This window comes from Nomia melanderi, chromosome 2 (assembly GCF_051020985.1).
Source record: "Nomia melanderi isolate GNS246 chromosome 2, iyNomMela1, whole genome shotgun sequence".
In the NCBI taxonomy this organism is placed as follows: Eukaryota; Metazoa; Arthropoda; class Insecta; order Hymenoptera; family Halictidae; genus Nomia; species Nomia melanderi.
In genome coordinates, this window is record NC_135000.1 from 29211565 (window position 1) to 29229970 (window position 18406).

The 18406-nt window shown below is 44.8% G+C and overlaps 1 protein-coding gene across 1 annotated transcript in view; it reads left to right on the forward strand.

The window, feature by feature from the left end:
- The first annotated feature begins 5920 nt into the window (after positions 1-5920).
- The window catches only part of kon (chondroitin sulfate proteoglycan 4-like protein), a 133089-nt gene continuing 120603 nt past the window's right edge, over positions 5921-18406 (forward strand). The window contains exon 1 of the mRNA XM_076365014.1: positions 5921-6501. The gene's annotated coding sequence lies outside the window, so the exon portion shown is untranslated. The remainder of the gene's footprint in view (positions 6502-18406) is intronic.

Below are 18406 nucleotides of genomic sequence, written 5' to 3' on the forward strand. Positions count from 1 at the left end.
TTGCCAACCACCCTTATTATCCAAACAATCAAACAATTCCTCAACATCAATCCACCCTCGACCCCCATTCGTCAACAAAACAATAAATCACCGATTCAACTCAACGACCAACATACAACCCCCTCCTTCCTGAACGATTAAACAATTCCTCCGAGGCCACATTTAAAAGCCCGTCGCAGCAACATCCGTCCTCAAAGGGATAACAGCTCGCGCACCTGCACGCGAGTTCATCCGCTCCGTAACAGCGGGAAGTAACGATCAACGAAACGCTGCACGCTGGGGGTCCACCCCCACCCCCGCCCAACCCCTCCCACCCCCAGGGCAGAGAAAACCGAGACAATAAAACGATTTGAAATTCGAATTGCTTTGATCTTCCCGCGCGGCGGATAAGCCGCTCTCCGCGGCGCTAATAGGCTCGTTTGAATCCGCAGACGGTACCCGGCAAACAATTTGCCGGGAATTGCCGTACGTGCACGATCCGCGCGGGATAAGCATCCGCGAGAGCGAGACGGTGAACCGGAAACGGCTCTCTCGAGGACCAACCGCCGCCGCCGCGTCTTCCCGTTGCGGCTTCTTACAAAAATTCTCCTCGAGCGCGTTACTTTGTACACTCGTAAAGCTGTCCCCGGCTGGAACGGGAGAGGCAGATAGGGACAAGGGTCGCTGGAGGGTCGCGGAAAGAGAGAGTCGCGGAATCCAGTCGCCTACTTAGCCTGGGAATCGTCGAATTATCATTTACCCGCCGCGCGGCTGGGACACCGGCAAACGGAACCACGGATATTTTCGACGGTTTACTTTCACGCGGTTTAGTTTCCCTTTCTCCGCCTTTGTTCGGGACAATCTCTTTATTCCCCGCTGCTGCTGCCGGGTAACCGGACAGTGCTCCAACTGATTCGCTGGGGATGATTGCTGTGCAAGTAGTTTAAGCTACCGGAACGTTGGCTCCCCGTGATTTCGAGCTTGTGTAATGCATTGTTTTCACGGTCGCGCCAAGGCTGGACCATTGTCTAAGTGAATTTTAATTTAGCTCCTTGTTCTGCGATTCCCTTTTCTGTGGAATCGCTCGTTGTAAACGAATCTCGTGTTTACATACGCTTGAATTGAAAGCGTGGTAATTGTTATTGTAAGTGTTACACTTAGTTTTACTAAGTCATCTTAAATATTAAGATATTTATATTAAATCATCATCGTTAAAATAAACGTCTATATTCCAATCACTCTCTCAGCTCACAGAATCACAACCTCGCACTAAATCACCATAGAACGACCCCCATATCCAACGCCACAACTAAAATCGAAGCAACCCATCCCTCCGCAGCACAATGAAAACCACATCTTAACCCTTTGCATTAAATTGATTTATTTAATTTTCTACTGTAAAATGACGGATGACATTAAATGATTAATCAACTTGAATTTATATACGCAGGCGTTTACGTTCAACGACATTGTAACTTCAAAGTTACAAAATATATTCGTTTCAATAAAACTATTAAAACTATTGAATACATTTTCAATTTGTGTGCATATGTTGACATTTATAATTTCATACTGCGTAAATTTTGTTACAATCACGAAGCAAAGTTCGGCCCATAGGGTTAATCTTCGTGCAACGTATCCATACGTGGCATATTGTAAGAATTCAGTTTCGTTCAATATACGTGTAATCTCTCCGTCAAGTCAGTTCGAAATGTCGTTGGTATCTTAGAAAATGTCGATTAGTTCTAATGAGAAACTTGTAGCGTGCAAAGAGTTAAGCGAACCCCTAAAACAAGTCCTACCACTAACCCCAGACCGAGAAGCTCAAGAAACGCTTAGAGCGTCTGAAAAATTCAAAAGCCAGTCGACACCCTCGATAGTCCCGGTGTCATCGGTGTCTTCCCGCGGCCCCCCGCCGGTTCCCACCCGTTACTCCCGATTCACGCGAGAAAAAGATCGCCGAGGAAGTTTCAACAAGTACCGGCGCCCTCCGAGCGTCCGTCTCGCCCATTCACCGGGCAACTTGCTATTGGGGTCGCGTCCGTTGTCGCTAAATGCCCGTGGAAAAGTGCGATTAACCCCCGCGCGAGCGGCGAGGAGGACAGGCCCGGCAAAAACCGCTTCCGCGGGCATAAACACGATCGCGGGGGCGTGCACGCACGCGACCGCTCCGCCCGCCTCGACCCCCGCGCGTCCCTCGGCGCGCGATGTTCGCCGATTAATCACTCGGCGTCCCCGTTCGGCGGCGGCGGCGGGGGACATAAATTTCGGAACAGTAGAAATTCATGGACGAGTTTCTCATAAAAAAGTAGCCCGCCCGGTATTCGGCCGGTAACGCGGGCTAAAAATTCCAGCTGCCTTTGAACCCGAGATAAACGCGTCTTTCCACAAAGAGAAATCCTAAAAGTTAGCTGCATCCCGGCTCGGCTCGCCAGCTCGCCACCACCACCACCACCGCCGCCACCAACACCACCGGAGTCGTCGTCGTTCGTTCACTACCACTGCCAGTGTTTTCTGCGGGATTCGTTGCTGGCCGAGAGAGAGGTTCCGAGAAACGGAAGAGAGAAGAACGGGGGATGAAGAAAGCACAGGGAAGATCCAGGATGCAAGAAAAATGGGGGAAAAAGAGTTCGGCCGCGAGAGTAACGAGGAGCGACTGGCGCGGAGGGGGCGAGCACGAAAACGAAGCAGGGAAATGAGATACAGGAGGATATAAAGAGGAACCAGGGAATGTTTGGGAAGCTGGGTGTCGGCCCGCTGGAGGGGCGAGCTAGCGATGGCCTCGAGGTTACTTGAGCTGGGTAATTGCTCCGTTCGTGGAAGTTTCAAGCGTGGATGTGGTGGATAATTGATTTGACGATGATTTAGTTTTTGGAGATTGTCTGTGGAGATGGGAAGGCGAAGGAAGTGGGAAATGAATATTTGTTGAAGGAAATGGTGGATTGTGATTACTTAACCCTTTGCACGGGGAAGTTTCTCGCTAGAAGTATTTAACATTTTTAGGACGAGCTCGCGATGGCCTCGACGTTACTTGACCTGGGTAATTGCTGCGTTCATGGAAGTTTCAAGTGTGGATGTGTTGGATAAGTGATTTGATGATGATTTAGTTTTTGGAGGTTGTCTGTGGAGAGGGGAGGATGGAGGAGGGAGATGAATTTTTTGAAGGGAATGGGGGATTCTGTGATTGCTTCACCCTTTGCACTTGGAAGTTTCTCGCTAGAAATATTTAATATTTTTAGGGCGATATTCTTGAAAACTGACTCGAAGGGAAATCAAGTACATTGAGGAACGAAGGTAATTTATTCGAATATTTTACCGATCGAGGCATTATACAAAGTTCAATATTGAATATCAGATTTTATCATTTTTATGTGTCAAATGTGATTGAGTCACTTCCAGAGTGCAAAGGGTGAATAATTTTAATGAGTGTCCATCAGTTTTTAAGTGTTCTCTGTGATTTGATATTTTTGTGAATTTACTGTGTACGTTAACATGAATTAAAGGTTTATTTGGAGTAATGTGTAGTTATGGTTTTAGTTATGGAAGGAAACTGAAGTCTTTAAGAGTGATTCTCTGGATGGGGGTGAAGTACGGTGCTTCGCTTTGAAACACGTGTACACCCTGGCACGCAGGTCCGACTGCAAGAAACAAGGGCAGTTTAATTCGAGAGGCGTTATCGAATTACTCGCTGCGATGATTCTCTGGTGTCGCGATTTAGAGAGACTTTTGCAATGGAAACGTTCATGCCGAGGGGGACGATAGGAACGATTGGATTCTGTTAAAGAAGGAGCTCAATGGATCCCGCTTTGATTACAAAGTGCTGTTGTAACTTGAACACTGAGACCGTGCTGAAGGCTGAGCTTTGAAGTTAAGCAATTCGCGCGCATTTACAACGAAATGGATTCCTTGACGCCGATTTTAGACACGCGAGGGACGGTATAGAATCTTTTATCGAATATTCTAGACCAGGTGAACGATGTACGTTTGATATCTTGTAACTGGTGAATTCTTGCTTTACTTTTCAGTTTCACTTTAGAGTTACATCTTCCCTATTCTCCACAGGATTAAGATGAAAAAGCATCTACAAAATATTCAATCTACTCAACCTGACTCGCAAGTCCTCACTTTCTATGACAATAACTGAAAACCAAGATACTCTTTCCTCCCATCTAAGCAGCAAAACTCCAGATCTCCGAGAACTTTCTAATCAACATATACCTAAAACATACGAAGTTCCCACAAAACACTAAATCTAGTCACTCATTACCTACAAAACGCCGTTTCCTTCGAAACAGCAAAATTCCAGGCGATCTCTAATAACCACCTTCTAATCGTCATCGACCGAAGACACGCAAAGTGCCCGCGCGCAAAACATGACGCCCGGTTACTCGACAGCCACAAAACACCCTCTCCCCGTGGCAAACAACGGAACACCATCAGCAATCGCAGCCACCGTAGGAACCGCGAGCCAAGCAACGGAGGGCCCAAAATAATCCCCGCAAGCCCCATTATTTAAGCCGACAGCGATCGCATAAACTTCCAGCGGCGCATCACGGCCTCGCATCATCCCCATAAACAACTCCGCATTATTCCGAACAGGATGATCGAAGTCCGGCGAGTGTTCAGCGTCCCCTGGTTATCACCCCGTTGTCCCCGAATCGTCGAAAAACCGGCGGGCCAGGGGGAGAGAGAGGGCACGCCGTGTGTGCGCGCCCGTCGCTGGAGAATAGCGTTGCCGCGAGAACAGCGGCGGCAGGGAGAGGCGGGCGACGTCGAGAGTAGACGGACAGAGCAGCGCGCCGCGGAGAGCAAGAAGTAGTGGGCGGCGGAGGAGCGGAGGATCAACGGGGCGGCGGGGGGACGACAGAAAAAGACGCGGCGGAGAGAGAGAGCGACGGTGAGACGCAGGGGCGAGAGGCATCGGCGATGTGACGGAGATGGATGGAGAGGGTGGGAACGGAGGTGTGCGAGAGTAATGGAGCGAGAGAGAGAGGGTGAGAGAGAGAGAGAGAGAGAGAGAGAGAGAGCGAGGTAGTGAAAGAGGAAGATAGAGACGGGGAGTTTGACAGAGGCAGCAAGAGAGAGAGACGTAGAGAGAGTTTGATAGAGGCAGCAAGAGAGTGAGAGAGACGTAGAGGGAAGTTGATAGAGATAGACCAAGAGAGTGAGAGAAATGTAGAGAGAGTTTGAGAGAGAGATGTAGAGGGAGTTTGACAGAGACAGAGCAAGAGATTGAGAGAGACGTAGAGAGAGTTTGAGAGAGAGAGATGTAGTGGGAGTTTGACATAGAGAGAGTTTGAGAGGGAGAGAGACATAGAGAGAGTTTGAGAGAGAGAGAGTGAGAGAGACGTAGAGGGAGTTTGTGAGAGAGAAAGAGAGAGACGAAGAGGGAGTTTGACAGCGACAGAGCAATGGATAGAGAGAGTCGAGAGGGAATTTGACAGAAGCAAGAGAAAGGATAGAATTAGACGACAGAGACGAAGGTAGAGAAAGCCGGAAGGAGCGTGACGGCGACGGGGCGAGAGGGAGGGAGAGAATTAAACTACACCAGAGAGAGACGGAAGGAAAGAGGACGACAGAGGTCCACAGCGAAGATAGAGACGCAGCGAAGAATACAGAGCGATGAAGGTAAAGGGAAGACAGAGAGCGACGGAGAAGAGAGACTGCCAGAAGCAGAGAGGGAAACGCGATAGATGAGCGCAGAGAGGAACAGAGCGACGGACGCGTAGCGGGAAGGGTGACAGAGAAAGAGGACAGGCCGACGGAGAAGCAAGCAGCCCGAAAGAGGGAGAAACCGGCAGAAAAGCGGAGAGGGACAGAAGCGCGGAGGTAGATAGAACGTGAGGGCGGCAGGGGGGTGAGGAAAGGCGAGCGGTGCCGACCCTGCGCGCATCCTCCCCAGTCCACCCCGAAGATTCAGTCGTCGTGCGGCAGAGGAGGACCGAGGAACGCGCCCGGTCGAAGCCACGCTGCTCCTCTGGACCCATCTCGTTCTCTCTCCCTCTCTCTCTCTGTCTTTCTCCTCTCGCTCGCCATCAACCCCCTTCGCAATCTCACCCTCTCTCTCTCTCTCTCCCCATAACTAACGGTCCGTCTCGTTCCGACCCTCCGTCCCTCCGTCTCCCGATTCCTAGCCCGTGTTTCCACCACCACCCCGTCCTCCTCAGTTGGACGCACGCTCGTTGCCACCCTTCGGCCGGTGGTGCGTGTGCCGCTACGGCCGCGAGTGAAAACGCGGAGAGAGAGAGGCCTGGCTGGCTGGATGGCTGGCTGGCTGGCTCGCTGGCTACCGAGAACGCGAGGTTCGTGTACCCGGTGCGTCGTGTTCTGCCCGTCGGCCGACTGTGCGCGGGTGCGTGTGCGTGTGCGTGGGTGCGCGCCCCCGGCGTCGTCGTCGTCGTCCCGGTGAAGGGAAAACCTGGCGGCGACCGCGATAAAATATCTGCCCACCGACGGGAACAGGAGTGCGCTGACCGACCGGCTGCCGGCGGGCTGGAAAAACCGAAGAGCTCCTGCCAACGGGTATACTGTGCGCGAACGCTTCCGGCTGGGACTCTTGGACGCCGGTCCGGGAGACCTGGGACCTTGTCTTCGCACCCGTGTCTTTGAACCTCGATGTACCTACCCGTGTTTGTCCAGTGAACGCCGTTCACCGTTCGCGTCTCGTAGCATACCCTATTTAGACGTCTCTGTAGATCGCGATTAGCTGTCTTCTAGCATTCCGAACATGTACTCTTTATACCTGCGCTCGGTTGGTCCTTCAAGCTGCCTCCCTTGGGAATCGAACATCTCTTCGGATAGCTTATACGCTTGTCACTCTAGCTGTCCTCGTCCGTAGCATCCCCTATTTCAACCTATCCGGTCATCGCTACACGCTTGTCATTCTACCTGTCTTCTGTCCGCATCCCCCGTTTCAATCTCTCCGGTCTAGCTGCACGCCTGTCAGGCTCCGACGTTCTTCCTCGTGTCTTCATCCCCTATTTCTCCTGCGAACTTAACAATATACCCTTTGTCTACACTCTTCGTCCCTCTCTAGTAAGCCTCGTCCCTGCGTCTCTCTTATCTCAATGTATCCATCACGTACACTCTGATAATCTACTCTATCTGGTTACACGCTTCTCGGATGCCAACCCTCTCTCCGCGAGCCACTGCGGGGGGTGGGTTACGGATACGAAATGCCGGCCCCGCGATGCTCGACGCAGCACTCGTTGATCGTGTGCTCGTGTGCCAGCTAGTGGTGGTGACGACGGTGGTGGTGGTGATGCCGGTAGTGCTGCCGCTGCCGGTGGTGGTGGTGATGCCAGTGGTATAACAACGGTTCGGTGGTAGTGACGGTTTAAATTTCAGCCGCGTGCTCTCGGGTTCGCGTACGCGAGCCATTACACGGGTCCTCGGGCATCCTCTCGTCGACCCGCCGCTTCCTCCGCCTCCGCAGACGCGGCCGGCTATGCGACACCGGTGTCACGGTCCGCGGGCTCCCTGAATTTTCGAGGCTCCGCCGTCTTTTCTTCCACGGCTCTCACTGTTACCTGGCAACCGAGCCTCCGGGGTTCCTTCAAAGCCGCGCGCGAACACCTCTGCGTCGTCTAGCCGAGGCGCAACTCGATCGCGGGGTTACCGGATCACATTCGACGCGGAAATATTTCGACACTCGATGCCGAAGATTAACCCCTTGGCCTACAACGAGTGAGACTCGTGAAGATTTTCAATATGATTCGACAGATATATGTAGTACTCGGTTCATTCGAATTCAAGATAAATATTATTCCTCTGTGATCAACTATTATACTTAAAAGGAAATAGAGGCGTAACGTATGCCTAGAATTTTTCTCTTTATCCAATAAATTATTCATGACAAAGTAGCCGTATCAGAGTTGAGAAAGAAATCATAGGCAAAGGGGTTAACCCTTCGACGACCGACACTCGGGGTCACCGTTGTTCGTCAGACGAGTGTCACGAGACAGATTCGAGGTCGCAGTTTCGAGAATGCCACGAGTCAGACTCGCCAGCATCTTTCCCTGCAGCTTCTCTGCCTTTTGCCACTTCGGTTCACTCGCTGGCCATTTCCCTCGGTTAACACTAAAACTACCGGCACTTCGACTGACTTTTGAAAATTTGCTATAGAAACTCCAAGAGTGTATCAGACTTTAATTGATTTACAGTTCAATTGCATAGTGCTAAATGAATTTCTTTAACACGTTGAATGCCATGGGGGTCACCGGTGACCCCCAATCAAATCGACTTACTTCGCTCAATTAACACTGACTGCCAAGTATACACTTATCGAAACTCCTACGCAATCAAAGCAGTTTTCTTAATAACGCTGAAACTAAGAAGTCAATATTCTTCATAACGATTGCTCTATCTTTCTGGTACATCACATCTAACAGAATTCGGTTTGTTCGTTTCATCACCGAAGAAAGTAATGTATAAATTTATGTGAACCATGGTGTCACCCGAATTCGGGTGACATGGCAGCCAAAGTGTTAAACGATGATTAATATATATTATAAATGATACTAATGCGGTGACGTTCAGCTAGATGGACGTGCAGTTGTAGCAATGCAATTTAATCGAATGATTTGATATTTAATTCTTTCCATTTTGTGTGCTTTTCACCATGAAATCGTGCGGGATTCAACGGGTTAATAATTTCCCAAAGAAACATTTGTTACCTTTCTAATAATTGCAAACAGAAGACATCATGGGTCATTTGACCCCTATGATAGTCTTAGTCTTAGTCATCACTCGAAAGATTTCACTTGAAATACTCTATACTTTCTAATTCGATATACACAAGATTCTTTAAAACGAATTTAACAATAACTCATACATAAATTAGGTAACAAAACTATTTTCTTATAATAGCTCGCATACCGATGCAGTATACAAAGGTTAATGGTAAATCCCAGAATATTATAATTTTGCTGGATTAAACCATCTGGCGACTGTGAGTCGCCTCTCGAGTTCAAAAGGTTAATCTTCGGTCTACGGACGTTTATTGTATTTGTTCTACTTTCTACGATTGTAGTTCTGCTTGGACTTCACTTCGAGTTTATAGTCTACTTCTACTCGCAGTCGGCTCTATTGTTATAATCAAGATCTTGGGAGATTAGATTCGAGAGTTAGATTCGAGAATCAGATCTCGGAGATTAGATGTATCAGAGTAGACGACCAGGACGCGTATCTGTGCAATTGCGTTAATCGAAGTCGACGTAAATGTTTGCTAAGCAAGGCGAACTCGTCGTTGACGTCGAGGAAGCAGCCTGTCAGCGGACGCCGGTGTTCTTCCGCGTGCGTGGGAGACACCGTATGGATTTTGTGTTGTGCCTCCGCTAGGATCCACGCTCGACACTGTGTACGCCCGTCGGAGATCGTTGACCAGGGCTTCGATCCGACCGGCAAAAACGGAGGTGCGCGCGTTAGCTCGCCTTCACGCGATGATGCATCGCGGTACGTTTAGGATGGATACTGAGTGCAATGTCAAACGATGAAAGCGTTTAGATGATGATTCTCGAGCGATACTGTGCCGTCGTACTCGTTTCGCGTGTCACAGAAACCTCGATCGCCTGCGATGACTTTCCGGGGAGAGTACAGTAGCATAGAAATCAGTGATTATTCTGTTTCCTGTGTTCGCTCTAGACGTTGAAGGTTGATGACAGATAATCATCCGTACGGAAACTAGAAATAACATTCAGATCGAGCTCGATAATCCTCGGATTATCGAAGCACATTTTCGTGATCAAATATTCATACTCAACACTATTTCTACCGAGTGTCAAAAGACACTGAAATTGTAACAATTCTTTTCTCAGTTTAACAATTCTTCGCCAATTGAATTTTGGACGATGCTTGTGGTTAATTTTATAATACTGGTAAAGTCGAAAGGTCAGTTCTCTCTACGAGCACATTTGAGATGAAATATTCATATTTGAGAGCCTGAGTCGCAGACTGATGATTTAACACTATTTCTACCGAGTGTCAAAAGACACTGAAATTGTAACAATTCTTCTCTCAGTTTAACAATTCTTCACCAATTGAATTTTGGACGACTCTTGTGGTTAATTTTATAATACTGGTAAAGTCGAAAGGTCAGTTCTCTCTACGAGCATATTTTCGAGATGAAATGTTCATATATGAAGCCTGACTCGCAAACTGATGATTTAACAGTATTTTTACCGAGTGTCAAAAGACACTGAAAGTAACTTACAATTCTTTTCTCGTTTTAACTATTTTTCACCAAATTTTGGACGTTTCTTGTGGTTAATTTTATAATACCGGTAAAGTCGAAAGGTCAGTTCGGAATAGACGACTAATCTTGGAAAATAACGTTATGTTAACAATTCGAAAGATATCTTCTAATACCTCGGTAAAAATAGTGTTAACCCTTTGAACTCTGTAGGCTCCAATATTGCAGTTGTAATATCAAATATTTTAACGAATCAAAGAAACTACTCTAAAATTATTCGATTTGCCACACATCCAAATTTTGTACTGAGAAGGAAAATAAAAGATCGAAGGAATGTTATAGCATTTCTAATTTTCACTAGAGATACCATAAAAATTAATTGCTGATAGATTACAAAACCATCTGGAGTGCTAATGGTTAATTCCTCGAACAAGCGATCAGCACGTCCTTTTTTCTATTAATTAACACCTTGAACGCCGCACGATTTCATACAGCAAAATACACAAAATGGAAAAAATACAATATTAAGTCATTTGATTGAATTTCGTTATTATTATCGCACACTCATCTATCTGAACATCACCACATCAGGTAGCATTACTTATAATATCGAAATATTTCTAAATAATCTTCGTTTAATCGAGTGAATTACAGTAATTCGATTTGGTTGTGGGTCACCGGTAGCCCCCATGGCATACAACGTGTCAAGCAATATATAATTCAGCTTCATCTAGAAAGTCTACATTTCACAGAATCTCCAGCAAAAGGTTAACAAATCACGATTTTTCGAAACAAGATTCCATGAAGCTATAACCCTATCAACCAAAGTATGCACTTTCCATGCAGAAAACAGCATTACGATCGATGAGAGAATAGGATTGCGCAAATCTTTGAGAATTCTCATCGCGTATCCGAGTCTCGGTGTTGCGAGGGGAGAGGTTAAGGGTCGAACGCGTAGGCTGACGATCCCACGGCTCTCGAGCCGCGAGAAGAAGGGCTCGTCGAGGACGCGACGGAATCGCCACTCGCGGGACCGCCGTTTGTTCGTTGAACGCCGGCCGAGATAGACTGGAGAGCGGAGTTTGACGAACCCGACAACTTTCCCCGGAGAAACTTCCCCCCGATATGGTCGAACTTCGCCGCGCGATGGATGTTTCTGTTTAACGATAAGAACGGGAGGACAATGGTGGCCGTTTGCGGCGCGGGACACCTTGTCGCGCAGTGATAGCCTGCGAGCAAGAGCGTCCGGTATTATGGATTGTTTTTATTCGACGATGAGCTGCTTTCTCGGTGGTGATTCTGTCGGTCGTACTATGGACTGCTCTGTTTTCTGAGGAGTTGATGATTTAGTGGTCGTTCGGTGACATTATGGATTGCTCTTATTTTCTATGGAATTTTTATTGATAGTTATTTGGTAGTACCAATGGTTGTTTCTGTTTTCTATGGAATTTGTCTTGATGGTTATTGGGTAGTATCAAGGGTTGTTTTTGTTTCCTTTATAAATTGATGATTTTGTGGTTATTCAGTGATGCTTAAGGATTATTCTTATTTTCTATTGAATTTGTCCTGATGGTTATTGGGTATCAATGGTTGTTTTTGTTTTCTGAGGAATTGATGATTTAGTGGTTATTATGTGACATTATGGATTATTTTTATTTTCTATGGAATTTGTCTTGATAATTATTTGGTATCAATGGTTGTTTCTGTTTTCTGAGGAATTGATGATTTAATGGTCGTTCGGTGACATGATGGATTGTTCTTATTTTCTATGGAATTTGTCTTGATAATTATTTAATAGTATCAATGGTTGTTTTTGTTTTCTGATAAATTGATGATTTCGTGGCTGTTCGGTGACATTATGGATTATTCTTATTTTCCATAGAATTTGTCTAGCTGGTTATTGGGTGGTATCTGGTGTTCCTTTTGTTTTCTGATGAACTGCTGATTTAGTGGCTGTTCGGTGACATTATCAATTACTTTTATCTTCTATCGACTTTGTCGCGCTGGTTATTGGATAGCATCGAAGGTTGTTTTTTTTCTGACGAACTGCTGATTTAGTGGTCGCGCGGTGACATTCTGGATTATTTTTATCTTCCATCAAATTTATCTTGATGGTTATTGGGTAGTATCAACGGTTGTTTCTGTGATAACCTAGTGTTTCGACGACTGATTTGATTGTCAAATAGAGTGAGAAATAACTGTCGAAGAAGATACCAGTGAAATATGAAACTTCAGTAAAACCTCCATCAATTTAACAACTATTTCTACATAATCTCACTCATCCTATTATCCAAAATAAATCAACTACATTATTTAAGTTCCTACATTGTATCTTTAAACAATCTAATTCTACGAACTTCAGGATTCCCCATCGATAGAAAATCTGTTTAATTAAGGCTCTATTCTATTAGCTCGATGGGAGGATATTGTCGATTTTTTATCGAGCCGTTGGCACGTTGGTTTTGATAGTTCGTTGATTGAGGAGCACGAAGCTTCGCAGACGATGAATTGATTTATAGGAAACAGTGGGGTTTATGTAATCGATCGGGTAGCAGTAGTATTATTGTGGTAAATTCAATTGTGCGTGCGTGGAGAGGTTGCTTTTGTCGACGGCTGAATAGTTTTCAGGGCTGTTCGAGGCGCAGCGCGCGATTCGTTGCAGACTGTTTTTCGAAGGGAGATGCTCGTCGCGTGCACCGTCGCTCGCAATAGCTGTCCGTTGCACTGCGATCATCGTGGATCGACGGACTAGTCCGCACGGACGTGTTTGTAATTCGGAATTCCACTGTTTCAGGCATTAACTGAAAGATAATTTCCTTCGCCGAAGAATTTTAATGTATTCAATACAGCCAGGAAGTTCCCGGGGAATTTTGTTGTGCTTCCAACAGTCGGATATGCAAATCGCTGATAACAAGACTGCGAACTTCGTGCATTCGTAATACTCGCGAGCATATAGGGCGCGGCACGGCAGATAAGTTCATTGAAATTCAACCCTTAAACGCTCGATTTTTTCCAGATGTAATAACACACTGCGAAATTGCCAATTTGCGTGCGGCGGAACTGCAGCGGTGTCATTTAAAAATCCATTCCATTCTTTCCCGTAGACTCGTGCCGAAGGCGTGTTGTTATTGTTAGCAAATAATAACGAATGAAACGTACACGGTAGTCGCGATCAAAACCAAACGAATAATTGAGGAGCTTTATGAACGTGTTTCAATCTTTATACGAAGATTCATTGCGCTTTGGTACCTTTCACTGTGTACTTGAATATCCGAATAGGCGTTGCTAATTGTTTGGATCGTTCTATAAATTTCTCTTGGCAGCCACTCGGTCACTTTATATTTTAGTGGCTGTACACAGCTTAGCGAAAGATAGATACGAAGACACAAGCCTCTATTAAATTCTGTTCCTGTAGAAAGATTATGAACTTGGAAGGTTCTGAGATGATAAAGCTCTAAGCTTTTGGAATTCTAAGCTTTTAAAAGTATAAACTTTTAGTTAGATAAGCTCTTAAAGTTCTGAGTTCTTAAAATTCTAAGCTCTGAAATTCTGAGTTCTTAAAGTTCTGAGCTCTTAAAGTTCTAAGCTTTTAATGTTCTAAGCTCTTAACGTTCTAAACTTTTAGTGGATTAAGCTTTTTGACTTCTAATCTTTTAAAGTTCTAAGCTCTGAAAGTTATAAACTTTTATTGCTCCAAGTTTCTAAAGTTTTAATCTCTCAGAGTTCTCCAAGTTTAAACTTCTACACTTCTGAAGCACAAAGCTATTAAAATCCTAAGTTCTCAGAGTCCTCCAAATTCAGAGCCCCATCTTTCAGACTACATCTCAAAGTTCTAATCTTTCAGAGTCCTCCAACTTCAAAGTTCTACACTTACAAAGCACAAAGCTCTTAAAATTCTAAGTTCTCAGGGTCCCCAAAATTCAGAGTCCATCTATAGAGTACATCTCAAAATTCTAATCCCTCAGAGTCCTCCAACTTCAAAGTTCTACACTTCACACCACAAAGCTCTTAAAATTCTAAGCTCTCATAGTCCCCCAAATTCAGAATCCATCTACAGACTACACCTCAAAGTTCTAATCTCTCACAGCCCTCCAAGTTTAAACTTCTAATCCTTCCCAGCTTCGTGCTCAAAGCTCTAACCTCAAGTTTCTAAACTTCCCAAGCTCTAAGTTCTCCATTCGCAAGATCCAGCAGAACTTTCTTCTATCCGCGCCGTTGACATTCCCAATACAAGCGGCGAAACCACCCAGGCAGATAGAGTCAACGGTGCATCTGCTTTTCGAAAAACAGAGCAAGAGATAACCAGACAATAAACCCCGGGCGCACGTTCGCGCTCTGTATTTACGTTGTCCGAAGTTACGTCCGCGATCGTTCCGCCAGATCGTTGAATGGCCGTGTTGGTCTGGGGCCAACGGCGTGCCGGATGAGAATCGTAGCCGGTAGGCGCGTTTAGACCGATGAGGAGCCGGAACGTTGATCCTCCGGTTGGACGGGATCGGTATTCAACCCGTTCCAGCGCTCGGTTCATCCTCGCAGAGGGAAAACTTTCCTCGGACGCTTAATAAAATGCCCGCGGGCGGACGACTTGTTCGAAGAACGCTCGAGACGCGTTTATTACTGCTGCGAAATCTTCCCTGCTCCCTTCTACCGGCCTCTTCTATCTTTCTTTTGCAACCTACACTATTCGATTCGACGAAACAAACGCGAATCGACGTTACACGGTAGACAGTTCCATTGATCCGCAGTTAACACTTTGCGCTCGAGAGGTGACTCTCAGTCCCCATTTGATTTGAACAAAATGATCAAATTTAAAGTTCAATATGAAATTTTATAGAATGTATAGACACATGGAACGTCGAAATAAACTAGTTCTGTCACTTAGTTTATACAATTTCTTTATGTCAGTTGTAAAACATAACAAATATTCATTATTTTCTGATGAAATATCAATGATAAGAAAAATATTCTCGAGTGCAAAGGGTTAACACTTTACCACCCGCTGTCACGTACACGTGATTATCATTCCGATGCTTGTACAGGACATATCGATGATATTTCTAGAGAAACAATTGCTTCCACTGTTCTCCTCCCAATTTACCAGATCGTCTTTTGTTCAAATCTTTTAAGCAGATGCTTCTTCTGTTAATTCGAAACTGTCTTTTGCTGCCTAAGTCGATCATCAATCATTGCCAAGTGTTGACGGGGAGAAGGTAGCTAAAGCTGTAGGGTTAGAGGATCGGACGACATCCGAATACTGTCCTGTATCGAAACTCCGAAAAACGCCGCTGCAACAGTAGAATCTAATTACTCCCGCGAATAAAACAAATTCCCACAACTATTGCAAAAAGCAACCTCCCAATGGTAAATCCATATCCCGCAAAACCATCGGAATCCGCGTTCCACTGATTACACGCGATTTTAATGAAACAATTCGTTCGGCCACGAATTATCTTTAACAATTCTCGATTCTTACCAATCTGCAATTACAATCGGGATAATTACAGTGACTGGCAATTAACAGCGGCGGTAATTCCCGATTGAAAGTAGCATTTTAACCCTTTTCACCCGAGAGGTGACTCTCACCACTTGATTTCACGTAGTGAAACTATAAAATTTGATATTCAATATTGAAATCACTTGCGATTTTTCTTTGAGTTAATTTCAAAAAATATCGTCCGTGCTTAGTTGAAAAATGTTAAATATTTCTGACGAAATACTTCCGAGTGCAAAGGGTGTTATGCGTGTAATAGAGTGAGAATGTTTAAGAGAAGTATAGTGAAACGTTAACATGTGGACGAAGGTTCTTAGAAATGTCTAAAATCTTCAGTAGAAGCTAGATTATCTACCAATCGCTTAATCAATAGAAGAAAATGAAACTACGCGCTGATCTCTAACTGTCGAGTTATAAAATCATTCGTCTGCAACTTATTTTCTATGGAATTTGTCTTGATGGTTACTGGGTAGTATCAATGGTTGTTTTTGTTTCCTTTATAAATTGATGATTCAGTGGTCATTCGGTGATACTTGAGGATTATTCTTATTTTCATTTACATTTAGGAATGTATAAAATCCTCAGTAGACGAAGCTAGATTATCTATCAATCGCTTAATCAATAGAAGAAAATGAAACTACGCGCTGATCTCTAACTATCGAGTAGTTAACCCTTTGAACTCTGTAGGCTCCAACATTGCACCAGGAATAATATTAAACATTTCAATGAATCTTAAAGAGACTACCCTAAAATTATCCGATTTTCACATCCGAATTTTCCACTAAGGAAAATAAAAGATCGAAGAAGTGTAATACATTTCAAACAGATAATCAATTCGACTGAAATTCTATATTTCTCTCAATGCTGTGGCAATTACCAAAGTTACCCCTTTGTGACGGTCTGAAACCATTAGAAACAAATTAAGCAAATTCCCCGAGTCTCCATTGTTTGCAATCAAATTCTTTATTTCTTTCTGTACGTAACTAAATTTCCATGTTCGGGATACCGGGTTGCAAGCTGATTGAACTACTCGAGCAAGAAATCCTCCGTTTCGCCTGAAAATATATCTCTGAAGGGAGCCATTCCCGGTATTCATCGGGCCGGTCGCGCGACGATCAATCAGAGCGAATCGCCCTAAGCGAAACACGCTAAACAAAACGGTCGTCTCGTCCGCGGCCCGCTCGGGATGCTAACTTTCCATCAACGCCGGTCCCTCGCGCTGGATAGTATCCCGGCTGTAGCTTAGCCGCGAGAAAAACCGTCCGGCAAGAAAGCGGACAGGGGAGTCTATCTTATTCGCGGGCGTCGTCGTCGGTGCACGCGTGCACACGCGAGCCGTTCGAAAGCTTGTTACATTAGATGGGAGTATAGTATCGTGCGCCGGTATCGTGCGCCGGCCGTATCTCCGCCATGGGGAAACGTAAATACGCTATAAACGTTACCGATTCACCGATAGCCGAACTCGCTTTCACGGACTACGCCCGCTCGCTCGACGCGAGTGTGCGCTGCACGTGAATACACAGATGTAGAGACGTACACAGGCAGCTGGGAACGAAATAGATACAGGGCCTTTTTAGAAAGGCCGTCCACGGCTGCAGACTTTTTACTTAATCACTTATCGAAGGCGGGGAAAGGAGGGCGAAGCGTTCCGGGAAATACGAACGTCGCGACGTGCTCCGGACAGTGTAATTAAGAGGAGAAATACTCGGAGTTCATTAATTATCGCTACTGTTGGCCGATTAGAAATTTCGGATTGAGCATTGCGGTGGTATGCGTGTGATGGAGTGTCAGTGTTTAAGGGAAGTATAGTGAAATGTTAAGATATTGTGGATGAAGGTTTTTAGGAATGTAGAAAATGTTTAGTGGGTGAAGCTTGATTATCGCTAGTGTTGGGAGATTAGAAATTTCGGATTGAGCATTGCGCTGTTATGCGTGTAATAGAGAGAATGTTTAAGAGAAGTATAGTGAAATGTTAATATATTGTTCAATCGCTTAATCAATAGAAGAAAATGAAACTACGCGCTGATCTCTAACTATCGAGTAGTTAAACCACTTGTCTGCAACTTATTTTCTATGAAATTTGTCGTGATGGTTACTGGGTAGTATCAATGGTTGTTTTTGTTTCCTTTATAAATTGATGATTCAGTGGTTATTCGGTGATACTTGAGGATTATTCTTATTTTCATTTACATTTAGGAATATATAAAACCTTCAATAGACGAAGCTAGATTATCTAGCAATCGCTTAATCGATAGAAGAAAAGGGAACTGACTGATTAAATCACTTGTCAACTTATTCTTCCAAATATGAACATTTCATCTCGAATGTCGACATTCCGCAAAGGGTTAACACATCGCACCAGCTAATTTTCAGAAAACTGAATTCTGCAGATGGCAATTTTCAGTGAGGTCAACTTATCACTATGCATAGAAAAACTCAGATATATTGTTGCGTAATATATTTTAAATGGATAATCAATTCGAATGAAATTTTGTATTTTTCTCAATGCTGTGGTAATTAGCGAAGTTACATAGCTATGTGTTTTTATATAAAAACGAGATTTCTCGTTACCAGTGCGCAATGTGTTAATTGTTTAATTAATTCATCAGTTAATTGTTTCACTGCGAGTTTCTCTCGGTTTTCTTTATGTTTCTTATCCGCGATCCGATACGTCTTTCTACGTGAAGCACACATTCCTTTTTCTTGGAAATAAAAGTAGATTATGCTGATGTCACTGCAAATTAATT